At 38.7% G+C, this 15,683-nt stretch overlaps 1 pseudogene; it reads right to left on the bottom strand.

The window, feature by feature from the left end:
• Window positions 1-10,706: 10,706 nt before the first annotated feature.
• Window positions 10,707-12,040, bottom strand: LOC106844353 (olfactory receptor 10V1-like; annotated as a pseudogene).
• Between the last annotated feature and the right edge of the window lie 3,643 nt (window positions 12,041-15,683).

The following is a 15,683-nucleotide window of genomic DNA, read 5'->3' as shown; positions in this document are numbered from 1 at the left end:
TCCCTTTTCTCCATCTCCTCTCCAACACTTATTTCTTATCTTGTTAATTACAGTGATTCTGACAGTGATATCTCATTGTAGTTTTGATTTACATTTCTTTAATTAGTGATGTTGAACATCTTTTCATGTACCTGTTGGCCACGTGTATATTTTCTTTAGAAAAATGTCTATTCATGTCCTCTGCCCGTTTTTTGATTGAGTTGTTTGGTTTTTTATTGTTGAGTTGTATGTGTTCTTTATATATTTTGGAAATTAACCCCTCGTCAGATATATGATTTGCAAATGTTTTCTCCCAGTTGGTGGGCTGTCTTTTCATTTTGTTCATGGTTGCCTTCACCTTGAAGAAGCTTTTTAGTTTGATGTAGTCCCATTTGTTAATTTTTTCTTTTATTCCCCTTGCCTGAGTAGACATAGTATTTGAAAAGATACTGCTATGATCAATGGCAAAGAGCGTACTGCCTATATTTTCTTCTAGGAGTTTTATGGTTTCAGGTCTTACATTCACATCTTTAATCCATTTTGAATTAATTTTTCTGTATGGTACAAGATAATGATCTACTTTTGTTCTTTTGCGTGTGGCTGTCCAGTTTTCCCCACACCATTTATTGAAGAAACTTTCATTTCTCTATTTTATGTTCTTAGCTCCTTCGCCAAAGTTAGCTGTCCATAGATAGGTGGTTTTAGTTCTGGGCTGTCAATTTTGTGTGTATGTTTTTGTGCCAGTACCATGCTGTTTTGATTACTGTAGCTTTGTATATATTTTGAATTGAAGCATTGTGATGCCTACAGGATTGCTTTGGCTATTCGGGGTCTTCTGTTGTTTCATATAAATTTTAGGATTCTTTGTTCTGTTTCCATGAAGAATGTCATTGGCATTCTGATTGGGATTGCATTGATCTGTAGATTGCTTTTGGTAGTATGGACATTTTAATTATGTTTATACTCCCAATCCATGAACATGGAATAGCTTTCCATTTCTTTATGTCTTCTTCGATTTCTTTCAATAGTGTCTCATAGTTTTCAGTGTATAGATTGTTCACCTCCTTGGGTAAATTTATTACTAGATATTTTATTCTTTTCATTGCAATTATAAATGTGATTGTTTTCTTGACTACTCTTTCTGCTAGTTCAGTATTAGTGTCTAGAAATACAACTGATTTTAAAAGTTGATTTGCAACTTATAAAACTTACTGCAAATTTGATGTAGTTGTTGATTATTTCTAATAGTTTTCTGGTAGATTTTTTAGGGTTTTCTATATATAGGATCATCTTGTACACAAGCAGTTTCACTTGTTCCTTTCCAGTGTGGATACGTTTTATTTCTTTCTCTTGCTAATTGCTCTGGCCAACACCTCCAGTAGTATCTTGAGTAGGAGTGGTAGGAGTTGGCACCCTTGTCTTGTTCCTGTTCTCAGAGGGATGGCTTTCAGTCTTTCACCATTAAGTACAATGTTGGCTTTGGGTTTGTCATATATGGCCTTTATTATGTTGAGGTACTTTCCTTCTATACCCATATTAGTGAGAGTTTTTAATCATACATGGATGTTGGATCCTGTCAAATGCTTTCTCTGCATCTATTGAGATGATTGTATGATTTTTATTCCTCTTTTTGTTAATGTGGTTTATCACATTGATTTGCAGATTTTGAACCATCGCTGCATCCTTTGTATAAATCCCACCTGATCGTGTGAGGATTTTTGCATCTATGTTCATCAGCAATATTGGCCTCTAGTTTTCCTTCTTTGTCTTGTCCTTCTCTTGATTTGCTATCAAGGTAACGTTGGCCTCATAGAACAAGTTAGGAAGCATTCTGTCTTCTTCAATTTTTTGGAATAGCATGAGAAGGATAGGTATTAAATCTTCTTTGAATGTTTGATAGACTTCTCCAGAGATGCCATCTGGTCCTGGACCTTTGTTTTGGGGGAAGATTTTGATTACTGTTTCAATCTCCTTACTTGTGATTAGCCTGTTCAGATTCTAGATTTCTTCTTGATTCAGTTTTTGGATGTTGTATTAGTCAGAATTTATCCATTTCTTCTAGGTTATCCAGTTTTTTGCCATATAGTTTTCATAGTATTCTTTTATAATCCTTTGTGTTTCTATGGTATCTGTTGTAATTTCTCCTTTTTCATTTCTAATTTTATTTATTTGAGACTTCTCTCTTTTTGTCTTAGTGAGTCTGGCTAAGGGTTTGTCAATTTTGTTTATCTTCTCAAAGAACCAGCTCTTTGTTTTGCTGATGCTTTCCACTGTCTTTTTTGTTTCAGTTTCATTTGTTTCTGCTCTAATTATTATTTCCATCTTCTGCTGACTTTGGGCTTTGTTTGTTCTTCTTCTTCTAGTTCTGTTAGGCATGGTTTAAGATTACTTATTTGACATTTTTCTTTTTTTGTTGAGGTAGGCCCATATTGCTATAAATGTCTCTGTTAGTACCACTTTTGCTGCATCCCACAAGAGTTGGTGTGTTGTGTTTCATTTCATTTTCATTTCTCTCAAGGCATTTTTTGATTTCTCCTTTGATTTATTCGTTGATCCAATGGTTGTTCAGTAGCATGTTGTTTAATCTCCACGTATTTGTGAATTTCCCAGCCTTTTTCTTGTAGGTGATTTCTAGTTTCATGGCATTATGGTCAGAAAAGATACTTGATATGATTTCAATCTTCTTAAATTTATTCAGGCTTGCCTTGTTTCCCAATATATGTTCTATCTTTGAGAATGTTCCGTATGCACTTGAGAAGAATGTGTATTCTTCTCTTTTTTGGTGGAATGTTCTATATATATCTATTAAGTCCATCTGGTATAGTATTTAATTTAAGGCCACACTTTCCTTGTTGACTTTCTGTCTGGATGGTCTGTCCATCGATGTAATTGGGGTATTGAGGTTCCCTACTATTATTGTGTTGCTGTCAATTTCTCTCTTTAGGTCTGTTAATAGTTGCTTTATGTACTTTGCTGCTCCTGTCTTAGGTGCATATATATTCATAAGTGTTATGTCCTCTTGGTGGAATGTCCCTTTTATCATTATATACTGCCCTTCTTTGCCTCTCATTGTCTTTTTTATCTTGAAGTCTGCTTTGTCTGATATAAGTAAGGCAACACCTCTTTTCTTTTGCTTGCCATTTGCTTCTATCCCTTCACTCTGAGCCTATGTTTGTCTTTAGATCTGAGATATGTTTCCTGGAGGCTGCATATTGTTACATCTTGTTTTCTAATCCAGCCAGCCACTCTATGTGTTTTGACTGAAGAATTTAATCCACTTACATTTAGAGTGATTATTGATATATGAGAGCTTAGTACTGCCATTTTACCTCTTATTTTCTGGTTGTTCTATATTTCCATTGTTTCCTTTCCTTTGTATTTTGGACTGCCATTTCAGTTTGGTGGTTTTCTGTGATGGTTTTCTCAATCTTCTCTTTATTTATTATTTGTGGCTCTGCTCTGATCTTTTTGTTTTGTGGTTACCATGAGGTTTGTATAAAAGTTCTCATAGAAGAGATAGTCCATTTTCTGATAGCCTCTTATCTCCATTAGCCTAAGAAGGTTCCATCCCTTTCCTCCTCCACTTCTGAGTTATTTTTGCCACAAATTATTCTTTTTTGTGTTGTTAGTTTGTGACTAAATTGAAGTGTTTATAGTTACTTTTGATGCTTTCCTTCCCTTTAACTTTTATGTTATTATTAAGTGTTTACTAACCTATTCTGATACAGAGCTATAATTTTCTGATTCTATATGTCTATTTATCTCCTTGCTCAAGGTTATGTAAAGGTTTGCTCTTTAGTTTCAGATTAGTCGGCTCCTTTCAACATTTCTTGTAAGATAGGCCTAGTGGCAATGAACTTCCACTTTTGTTTATCTTGGAAAGATTTTGTTTCTGCATCATGTCTGAAGGATAGTTTCACTGGATAGAGTATTCTGCGCTGAAAGCTTTTGTCTTTCAGTATTCAGCATAAATCATTTGATTCTCTCCTAGCCTGTAAGGTTCTACTGAGAAATCTGCTGAAAGTGTGATAGGGGTTCCTTTGTAAGCTATTTTCTTCTGCCTTGCTTCCCTTAATACTTTTTCTTTATCATTGACTCTTGCCAGATTTAACATTATATGCCTCAGAGGTCTTTTTGCACTGATGTAATTAGGAGTTCTATTGACTTCACATACTGTAATTCCACTTCTTTCCTCAGATTTTGGAAGTTCTCAGCTATTATTTCTTTGAACAATCTCTCTTCTCATTTCCCTCTGGAATACCTGTAATCTTTATGTTGCTTTTCCTAATTGAGTCAGATATTTCTTGAAGAATTTCTTCATTTTTAAAAAATCTTAGTTCTCTCTTCTCCACCACCTGAAGTATTTCCTCTAATTCACTGATTCTGTCCTCCATAACATCAGCTCTGTTTTTTATGTTTCTAGATTATTTTTATCTCATTAGTTGTGTTCTTCACATCTAGAACTTCTGTTTGGTTTTTTGTTTTAGAGTTTCAATCTCTTTGGTGCAGTATTCCTTCTGCCCATTAATTTTATTCCTGAGCTCATTGAACTGTCTTTCTGAGTTTTCTTGTAACTCCTTGAGTTTCTTTATGGCAACCATTTTGAATTCTGTGTCATTTAGATTGTAAATTTCTGTGACTTCAGGATTGGTTTCCAGAGACTTGTCATTTTTCTTCTGCTTTCCAGTGTTACTGTTGTTTTTCATGGTGTTTGATGAATTGATCCTTTGCCAGTGCATTTGTGGTAGCATCAAGTTACAAAGATTCCATCTGCCACCACTTGGTGGAGACAGGAGCTTTTTTCACCATCTGATGGGAGGTGTGCTGGTAGGGCTGATCTGAATTTGTGCAGGCTGGCTGCATTCACTTGGTGGGTCACTCACACACATGCAGGCAGGGCTTCTGTGCTCCACCAGCAGCTCACTCTCCTGTGAGCATGACCACTGCTCTCAACAGGAGACTCACTGAGCTGCTGTACCAGTCAGGAGGGGAGAGGAGCTTTCTTTCAGGCATGGGACAGCTCTGCACTCACAGGCAGTTTGGTTAAGCTGCTGTGTTTGGTGGGTGGGGCTCCTTCATGGCGGCTGAGCCACTGCCACTCACTGGGGAGCATTCCCACAAGTGGGGCCACCAAGGCAAAATGGGTGCTCCCAGGGGCAGGGCTATAAATCCACAACCATTTGCAGGTGGAGCTGCCCCTGCCTCCTCTTATAGTCACGCCAGATGCTGTATGAGGACCTGTGACCTAGATCACTGCCACCGGGGAGGGGGAGGGGTGTGCTTACCTAATTCCACTGCTTCCTGGGGATCTGATCCACTCACCTTCAGATGTATAGCTTCATGAATCACTCAGGTGCCCTGTTGTGCTGTGTAGCGGACCCTCCATTGGTTAATGAATGTCCATTTAGTTGTAACTTAGAGGGGGGAGACAAAGGGAGCAACTCACTCCACCACAATGCTCTGCACAAAACATTTTTAACCTTTCTCTTTCTTCTTTCAAGGTCTCCATTTTTTTCTCCCAGTTCCATTTCTTTCTCTCTCTATTTCCATTTCTTTTGCCTTTCTTTCTCTCTTTTTTTCCCCTCTATACCCCTAACTATGGTTTTCTGTTTGCTGAATTTATTGTGCCTGTACATTATAGGTACTAAATAAATATTCATTTTTAAACAGCTGCAGGGAGAAAAATCTAATGACTCTTTAGCAAGTGGCACCAGCCTTTAGTCATCTTCTGATCCTTCTTCCTGAATCTGACTCCAGGGAGTTTGGAAGAGAAAAATGATAGTATCCAAGGAGGCCATGAGGCTATTTCTATGACCAAGGCATCATTTTCTCCCAGGATGCTCTCTCCACATTCCCCACTGGTTCACTGAGTGCTTCCAGCTGATGCCAACATTCAGCTTGGTTCTCCCAAATGCAACCACAAACCACAGTGGACACAGAGGGAAGATATGTGCTGTGTCTCTATGGGCTGGGGAGGGGATCAGCAAATCTTGCTGTTAATAGATGAGGCCTTGACTTTTATCTTGATCTACTTCTCACTTCTCCAGGAGGATTAAATAGAGACACACTCCAGCAAAGCAATGTGGCTCCAAAGATTGTTTTCCTGGCCAAGAGCAAAGATCAGGAATGGTGAGCTCTGGATTTCACTACAAAAAAAATACCATTAAGTATTTGGGTTTTACTATTCTTTTTTGAAGTCTTTTAGTTTTTAAGTCAAACTCACCTTGGTAATAATTAAATCTTAAAATATATCTAAAAGAACTTGTGCTCAGTCATTCGCAGAAGGGTGTGGTCTAACAGGTTGCATTTTCAATTTGCTCATGTGTTTTACTTTCTCACAGCCTGGACTCATTCCATTCAGGACTGAGGGACCATTCTATCTGGTACCATTTCCCTAAGCACTTGTTGTTGGTCATTCACGCAACCATCTTCCTAAGAGTGTTCCCAGAAGATTATCTTCATCGGGTTAAGCTAATTAGGTGAGAAAGAAAGAAGGAAAGGAAGAAAGGAAGGAAGAAAGGAAGAGGAAGGAAAGAAAGAAAGAAAGAAAGAAAGAAAGCAAATTCTTGTGATCAAATGTTTTTGCAAGCCACAGCCCTACAAAGATTGCTCTGCCAGAGAACTTCCCAAGTAACGTGCATATGAATCTTCAAGAAGAAGATAGAGTATGCACTTTTCCTACCCTTCATTAGCCACAAAATTTATTCCAGGCCATCTGAGGCAAGTAGGGCAGCATTTTAAGAAATGCTGATTTATTCTAGAAGAAAAGATAATACAACTTCTTATGGTAACTCCTTCTCAGAAGCATTTGAGAAGGCTAAGATCTTTGTCCTGTTAGAACTTGTCACAGTTGCCCTCTTGGATGGCAGTCATTCAAATAAGGTAAATAAATAAATTTTAGGAAAAGCAAGAAATGGATTCTATTTCTATGGAGTAATAGAATCAAATGAGACTCTGGTCATCTGAGATCAGACACTGCAATTCATAAAGTACTTTTATATCCACAATCTCACTTGATGATCTTTTCAACAGGCCTCCCAAGCAGGCTGATTTTATAGATGAAGACATGGTGGCTTCACAGCCAGAAAATGGACACACAGCAACAAAGAGCAAGAGAACTTAAAGCAATTCCAGAAACTTAGGTATTTTCCTCTTAGCTTCTAATCTTTCATACAGTTCATCCAATTTTCTTTTCCACGTAAGAAAAATTGATTGATCAGTAATATCCAGAAAGAGTCGATGTGCTCTGAGCAGCAAAAGACTTGCAATTTTTCTTCTTTTAGAGCATCATTAAGCAACTTGTTTCTCATGCTGTAGATCAAAGGATTTGGCACAGGGGTGATGAATGTGTAAACCACAGACACTACCCGGCCCCTCTCCGGAGAGTAGCTGGAGCTGGGGCACAGTAGATGAGGCTTCCACATCCATACTGAAGCAGGCCCACAGTCAGGTGGGAGGAGCAGGTGGAGAAGGCCTTTTGCCTCCCCTCTGCAGGGAGGATCTTCAGGATTGCAGCCACAATGAAGACATAGGAGAGAGTGATAAACAGAAAGGGGATGGTGATGCTGACTATATAATTTGTGTGATAATTTAATGATTACAGTTTTACTTATATTTCATTTTAATCTTATAACACCTTACTGGATATGTTGGTCAGTGTTTAACTCCTAAACTCCGCAGATGTGGAAACCACAATCACAGAGGTGAATTGATGTGTCCAGGTTTGCCCTACTAGTCAGTGCGGATCTGGGATTTTAAACCAAGACTTCTGACTTCATGTTTCGTCTCTTTCCATCAATGTGGGTGAAGAGAAAGAAGAGGACTTGGGTGTCAACAGGGATCCATCTAAAGCTGAGTTACAGCCTGCCTGATATTTTTAGCTAAAAAACAAAGGAAAAATTTCTTAAGTAACTACCTCCTGCAAACTAGTTTGGCAGTTAGTTCAGGCTGGCATAACAAAGAGCCATAGACTGGGTGGCTGATAAACAACAGACATTTCTCACAGTTCAGGCTGGAAGTCTGAGATCAAGGTGCCAGCATGGTTGGGTGAGGGCCCTTTTCCAAGTCACAGGCTTCTCATTGTATCCTCATCTAACAGAAGGGGCTAGAGAGTTCTGTGGGGTCTCTTTTGTAAGAGCACTAATCCTATTTATGAAGGCTTCACCCTAAGCACCTCCCAAAGGCCCTACCTCCTAATGCTATCACATTAGGAGTAAGATTTCAACATGAATTTTGAGATTCAGCGCATAACAGACCACTTCCTTCATCCAGCTAATGCCGCTAGGAGTCCCTGAAGTACGCTCAGACCAATGAGTAAACACAATTAAATTCGAATATAAGGACATTATTTTGTACCGTTCAAATCTAATTCTACTGGAATCGCATTATGAACTGGAGCAGGCTAATGGATTTGTAATGAAGGAAAAGCAAACCTATCATGTCCAAATCTTATACACTAAGTATGAAACTTCTCGGCATACTTATTACTGGCAAACTTATTATTATTGCAGAATATATGTATTCCAACTCTTTGATAGAACCCAAACCAGGAACTTTCTCTTCTCCAATTCCTGTCAAGACCTTGGTCAAATAAGATAGTGTTTGTGGAGCACTTCCTAAAAGACACACTGGCCAACCAGGATTTAACAGTTTAGGTCCCTAAAATCAGAGGCTGTTTCCTTTTATTGACTGTGATCTTCCCTTACAGAATTTCCTTAAGTGACTTGAACAACGTCACACCATCAGCTTTACATTGAGAATTAGCCCTAGAAAATTCATTTCATATTTACTGAATGTTGTAGTGGTTAAGGTCACAGCATCTGGAGTGAGACTCTGTCAGTACTTACTAGCTGTGTGATCTTGGGAAAATTACTTAACCTCCCTGAGTCTCAGTTCTTTATGTGTAAAAAGGGGATAATAATAGTACCTTCCTCATAAGATTTTGTGGGAATCAAGTGAGTTAATATGTACTAAGCACTTAAAATCATGTCTGGCACATACTTCAATGCTCAATAAAGGGTAGCTAGCATTATTATTATAATTGCTGGTATGTTGTTAAATATGCCATATTCTCCTTTGAAAAGCTGTGGGAAAAGATTCTATTATATCTGAGATTTAACTCTAAAAAAGCATTAGATTTCTCCATATAGTAGTATATTATTATTATATGAACTCTGAAATTCTCAAATTTAATTGTATTTTATTCTTTCCCTTGGCTACTAGGAAGCTCAGACACCCATAGTTGACCACTATATAAACTGCAGAGGCGCACATGGTCTGCATTTCTGCATAGCAATCTTACCACTGTATTCTTTATAATCCTGCCTGAATTTGTCCTGTATCCCAGTCTTCTTGACTACATCTTTTCAACTTTTGTCTTTGATGCATTTTTAAGCTGGTTCACCTCTTTTGTGGAAGAATAATGGGAATAGAATAAATTAAAAATAGTTAGAGAAATAATTTACTAGTTTCAACAAATAGCATTTCTATCAACAAAATATTTATTGAACCTCCACACTAGCACTGTTAAAAAATACTTGCATGCTCCTTCACTTCTCAATGTTGCTGTCTTGTCAAAGGCCCCAAGGATTCTTGTCGTCAGGTTTCCACACTGTTTTCCCCCATTTTTCCCCTTTCTTGTGTGTAGCACAATCAGATCCAGAACAGGGTGGTTTTTATCATCTATCGCGTTTGCAACATCAAGAAGACAATAGGATTCTTTTCTTTCTCTCTTATTAACAGGCAGATATCTTGGAAATATCCTACTCTCATTCCTCCACCAGCCTCCATACTAGCCCTGCTCTTTGCCTATTCTGGTTCTGGGATTCTCCTGCAAGGATCACAGAAGCCAAACTCCTGTGACAAGAAGCAGCTGACTCTACCATTTTGGGAAGGGCTGATAAGGCCATTAGGAAGGTGGGACTTGAACGACTCCATGAAAGCTGTTCAATTGCAAGTGACTGAGGACTTCAAAGAAACGTATATATATCATGGATTATTCTGTACTTCCCTAGTATATTTTTACACACCCATTACCTCATTTGACTGTCATTCCAACCCCTTGAGATAGGAGGGCTTGTGGTTATTTTTATCCCCTTTTTATGTAAAGGAAAGATCAGGGCTCAAGTTTGTGTCTCAAAGCTAAGGCTAAGTATTTACTATGTGAACAGCACTGCGCCGGAAAATACAAAAAAAGAATAAACCATTTCTCCTGCCCCAAGGAGCCCTATAGATTTATTATAGAGGTAATACGCAAACATATGAAACTCAGTTGTATAAAAAGAAGTATAATTTTGTGAAAAGAGAAGAATCAGTGTCAGAGTGGTCAGATGGATTTTATTAAGGCAGTGGGGCTTGAACAGACCTTACAAGAGAAAGGTCAAAGGATATTTGCATATGTGAATCCATTGCATTTGCATGCCTTCGGGGATGCAGCCCCTTAAAAAAGGTAACAGAAGGCATCCATTATATGAACTGCTGTCATCACTCTATCCATCCATTTGTTCACTGTTTTCTTCACTGACCTTCCTGTGCTGGTCCTTATTCTAAGCGCTATGATGAGAAAGGAGGCTGGTTAAGTAGGCAGGGGCTAATCCAGGGCTTCATCATTGGAATCTAATGAAAAGTGGAGGAATTAGTACTGATGAGCATTTCACCAGCCGGCTGACACAGTCATGGAGGTGGTCATCTCACCATTCCTTCCTCTTTTCTTTTGAGTGTCCTGTCCTTCAGCTCATGCCCCTACTCCTGGCTTGGGGGATAGTTTTTCTAGGGAGGAATATTTCTGGCTTCCTGAACCAGCCCATTCTTGCCATACATCTCCTTACTGCATCTGTTACCTCTTGATTCCTTATGCTATAGATCAAGGGGTTCAGCACTGGTGAGAAAAAGGTGTAGACAACAGACACCACCCGGCCCTCTTCTGGGGAGTAGCTAGACCTTGTGCGAAGGTAGATAAGGGTGCAACACCCATACTGCAGAATAACCACGATGAGGTGGGAGGAACAGGTGGAGAAGGCCCAGCGCTTTCCATCAGCTGAATTCATCCTCAGGATGGTGGCCACAATGAGGCATAAGAGAGACAGATAAGGAGGAAGGGGATGGCCACAGCAGCCACACTGATGGCATAGAGAGCCGCCTCATGCACATGGGTGTCTGCACAGGCCAGGCGCATAACTGCAGGCATGTCACAGAAGAAGTGGTAGATTTCATTGTGGCCACAGAATGGAAGGCGGCAGATGAGAATGGTCAAAGGCAGTGACAACAGGAATCCCAGCCCCAAAGAACCTAAAGTCATCTGCCTACAGAGCTGCCAACTCATGATGAGGTTGTAGTGCAGTGGATGGCAAATTGCCACATACCTGTCATAAGCCATCACAGCAAGCAAGACACAGTCAGACCCCCTAAGAAGGATGAAGAAGAACATCTGGGCCCCACAGCCAGGGAGAGAGATAAGCATCTTCCCCATGGAAAGGATGCTAACCAGAGTCAGGGGAGGAATGTTGGTAGAGTAGCCAATCTCTAGCATGGCCAGAGCAAAAAGGAAGAAGTACATTGGCGTATGGAGGGAGTGATCTCGCCAGACTGTGAGCCCAATGGTGGCATTTCCAAAGAGGCTTCCTAGGTACAAGATCAAGAAGGCCACAAATAGGAGGGAAGCCACTGCCGGGTCTGTTGAGAAGGGGCGGAAGTGGAAGTGAACCACTCCTGTCTGGTTTTCCTCTTCCATTAGACCTGGTACGAGGAAGGAAGTCACAGGCAAAGTGGCTCCCCTGTGTCCTTGAGCCTGGAACAGCTGCAGCTATATTACAAACACAGTTTGCAGCCACTGAGTGCTCAGTCTCATTGCTTCCTTCAGAGTTCAGTTACTGTTATCTTGCCTCCCCCACTGCTTAATTGACTAGCTCTGTGACCTTGGAGAAGTTATGGACTTCAGCATTCTCATTTTAAACATGGAAAGAGTGGAACACCTGCCTCAGAGTTCTGGTGAAAATTCAATGAGATCACCGGTCTGAAAGTGCCAAGCCTGATGCCAGGCATGCAGTAGGCTCTCAGTGGGGTTCCCTATCTTCCTATTTTCATTCTTTCCTTGATCTTCATTCCTTCTTTTTAGAAGCAAACCCTCCCGATCACTCTCATGCCTCTTCATGACTATGATTATCCAATCACTGCCATAACAGCTTAAAAGCACAAATTTATACAGAGTGTGTGATTCTCACAGAGAGCCTAGAAGACAGGCAATAAAGGTGTCTCCTTGACCTGTTACAGATGTGGAAACCAGAAGCTCAGATAAGTTAAGTAGCTCGCACTGCTACCCTCCCCACTCCCCAAACTCAGAATTTTGATAATTTTTTCCTTAAACCTTCAAAAATCCAATTTTTTCTAATTTTTTAACCAAATAATAACCTTACTCCTATTTTACCTTCTTTCATATATCCACCTTCACTTGTGTTTTTATGGTGTCTACCCAGATAGGGCTTTTAACCACCCAAGCGTGGCTCACACTCCCACCAACCCAACTTATCACACTTTTAGATTAATCTCTCTTAAACACTTTTTAAATCATATTCCTCCATTCTGACCCTAAGCTTAAAACGTAAAGCAACTTCAATTTTATTTCTCAGTTATACCTCGATAAAGCTTAAGAAAAGAAAAAGTAAAGGAACCTCTTATTCTTATGGTTTCACATACAATTATTACCATGTGATTCACAAAATACATTTATAAGTGAAAGTAGCACAAGTTACTGGGGATATAATTTCAGGAAATCCTCATCTCACCAGCAACACCTTTGTTCTAAGTGGCTCAGTCCTTATGCTCATGACCCCTAAATTTCATTGAGTTTTATACAGAGTATAAAATACTCTGTATAATTTGTAAATTTATACAAATTTATACAGAGTGTGTGATTCTCACAGAGAGCCTAGAAGACAGGCAATAAAGGTGTCTCCTTGACCTGTTACAGATGTCAACATCTTACATGTGCATATAAGTATTTCCCTATGTTTTTGGATTACCTCGTCAATTATATTCAAATGGCCAAAGGTAACAGCCTACAGAGGAGTCTTCACATTAATCTTCTCAGGGGATACGGAGAGAGGTCAGGCCATGCCAAAAATGCTTTTCTGCTAAAATTGTATTCTAAAATAGAAAAGTTGAAGCAAAAAAAATGCAAATTAAAACATTCAGCCACCATTTTTGTTTGTTTATGAGTGAGCCAAGTTTTAATATTGTGTTTTATTTTGGTTTGGTTTTTAATAACGATCCTCAGTGCTCATGAGGTTGTGGAGAAATGAGCATTACCAAGCCTGCTGTTGGAGACGTGAAAGTGTCAACACTTTAGGAAAATAATAATTTTCTTTAATGCTCATATTTTGTCAAAATACTGACAGTTTTCCAAGCTGAGTAATACACACATAAGCACTGATTATATTATCCTCTTAATTTGTGTAGATTTGAAGTTTTCCAAATAAAAGATTAACATTTTGACTTTAAATTTAGTTTTACACTTTAGGAGTACAAACTTAGAAATTAATCGAAATATAATGACAATAACAACAACAACAAAAACCTTTATACACAAGGTAAAAATTACAGCATAATTTTAACAGAGAATAATGAAAACAACCTAATACAGAATGCTAGATTCAGTTGATGAAATAGTATGTAGTTGTTTAAAATTATATTTATAAAGACAATGTAATACGTGAAAATACTTGTGATATAATACTAAACAGACAATGAGACTGAAAAATAATTATGATTTCCACACTGTAAAAAGAATTCAGTCTTAGCACTGTGGTACTAATCTTATGGTATCATTGTGCTGTATGCAGTCAGTCATTGACCCAAATGTCATTATGTGATGCACGACTGTGTATGAATTACATCTCAATAAAGCTGTTCACATATGAAAAAAAAAAAAGGATCCAGTCTTTGAGTGACAAACCTGAAAGATTTTCCTCATATTCTATATTTCCCAATATTCTTTAACAAACATCAATACTCTTATGATTTCAATTAATTACAAATTTATAATATGATAAAAGGAGAGACAAGCAGTGTTGTCCTCAAAACTGTGGAGCACAATATTTTGCAAATTTTTAGAGCAAAGTAAATAATTTATACAGAATCTTTTCTTAAGAAAAGTGTTTGTTCAATTGCAATTGATGACTGTATTTTCAGTAAGAAAAGTGTCATTGCATGAATGCACAGTTAGTCCCTCATTCAGGTAAGATCATCAATTGCCCCTGGAATGGAAATAAAGGACGTTTGTTTTTCTAGTCAGCTTGCCTTCCCTAATGCCTACTGTGGAACAACCCCTGTATGTCAACCATTCCATGGAAACAGCCCAACCAAAGGCACCATGGCCAGATGCACCATGCACCTCACATGAGTGTTGAAACAGAGGCTTGAAACTGGCTCTTTCACACTCGGTACATAGTCAGCACATCCCCTTGAGTTCTTTGGTACATGTCTGTCTCCCTGAGCACACAATACACTTTCGCTTCTTTGAGGACAGTCTCTATATTTTGTCTTTACACACACACTCACACATGGTTTGCATGTAGTAAATGCAACTCAATCTTTTTAAAATAGTTAAGCTGGCTCAACAAAAGCCAGGTATCCTGAGTCACAGCAGGGAAAACTGGAAAAGAGAATAAGACCAAAATACTAGTTATCAGGTATTGAGTGCCGCTGATGTTCTGTGCTCTACAAATAATGATAACAAACATTTCTGGGTGTCTGGGACTATTCTAAGCACTTTATGCCAATTAACTCATTTATTCCTCATGTAAACTTATGAGGGAGGTGCTATTATTGTCCTCATTTTACAGAGGAGAAAACCAAAGGACGGATTCTAACCCTGGCCAAAGACTGAAGAGTGCATACACTTAACCATTAGTCCACGTTGACTTGCCATGAGCCTGTCCCCACGTTTGTCACCTTTGCATGTGTAAGCTTTATGTATGGACTTGTGGAAGAATAAGGATTTGCTATAGTCCATCTTTAGGAGACAATGCATCATCTACTAGTTGAGAATCTTAAAAAAAATTCAGGTACTTAAGATTCCCACTGCTGGGGATTAATTCTAAAGAAGCAAGTCAAAGGTATGAAAAAACTATTCATATAGAGCTATTTCCAGCCGTACTGTTTCTGTATCTAAAAGAAAGAAACAAATCACACAACCCACAGGGACTGAAAAGTCCAATTGTTAAAAAATCATTAAATATGCTGTGTGAATTCAGTGCATTAAAAGACCTTTGCTAAGAAAAGAATCCAGAAGACAGCGATGAAATACGGGATACGTAAACAGAGAATTGTGAGTTTAAAAATAAGCAAGGAAGTCTAACTACCCACCACAATCACAGCAGCGTGAATCGTCTTTCTAACTGGACCATAAACAGCTATAGACACGTGCTGTTAAGAGAAATGAGTATCTTTGCATGTTTTTGTAAATTTTTTGTACATTTGTTCAATCACCTAAATAAAAAAGTTTTTTAATATAAAAGAGGGAATCCATCACCAGAGAGGTTTTTTTCTAAACAAAAGCCAAAACTTAACTCGGGCTGGTTGAAAATCACAAGGAGGCTAAGTTAGTAGAGGGTTCTTTACGCATTTATCTCCCTCAGAGCATGGAAACATGACGTATCATTTGGGGACCGGAGTGGCAGAGCTGCTGGAGGCTCCTGAAATTTCTCGTC

This window comes from Equus asinus, chromosome 17 (genome assembly GCF_041296235.1).
Source record: "Equus asinus isolate D_3611 breed Donkey chromosome 17, EquAss-T2T_v2, whole genome shotgun sequence".
Lineage (NCBI taxonomy): Eukaryota > Metazoa > Chordata > Mammalia > Perissodactyla > Equidae > Equus > Equus asinus.
Note: the sequence above shows the minus strand (reverse complement) of the source record. Positions and strands in the feature narration are given on the sequence as shown.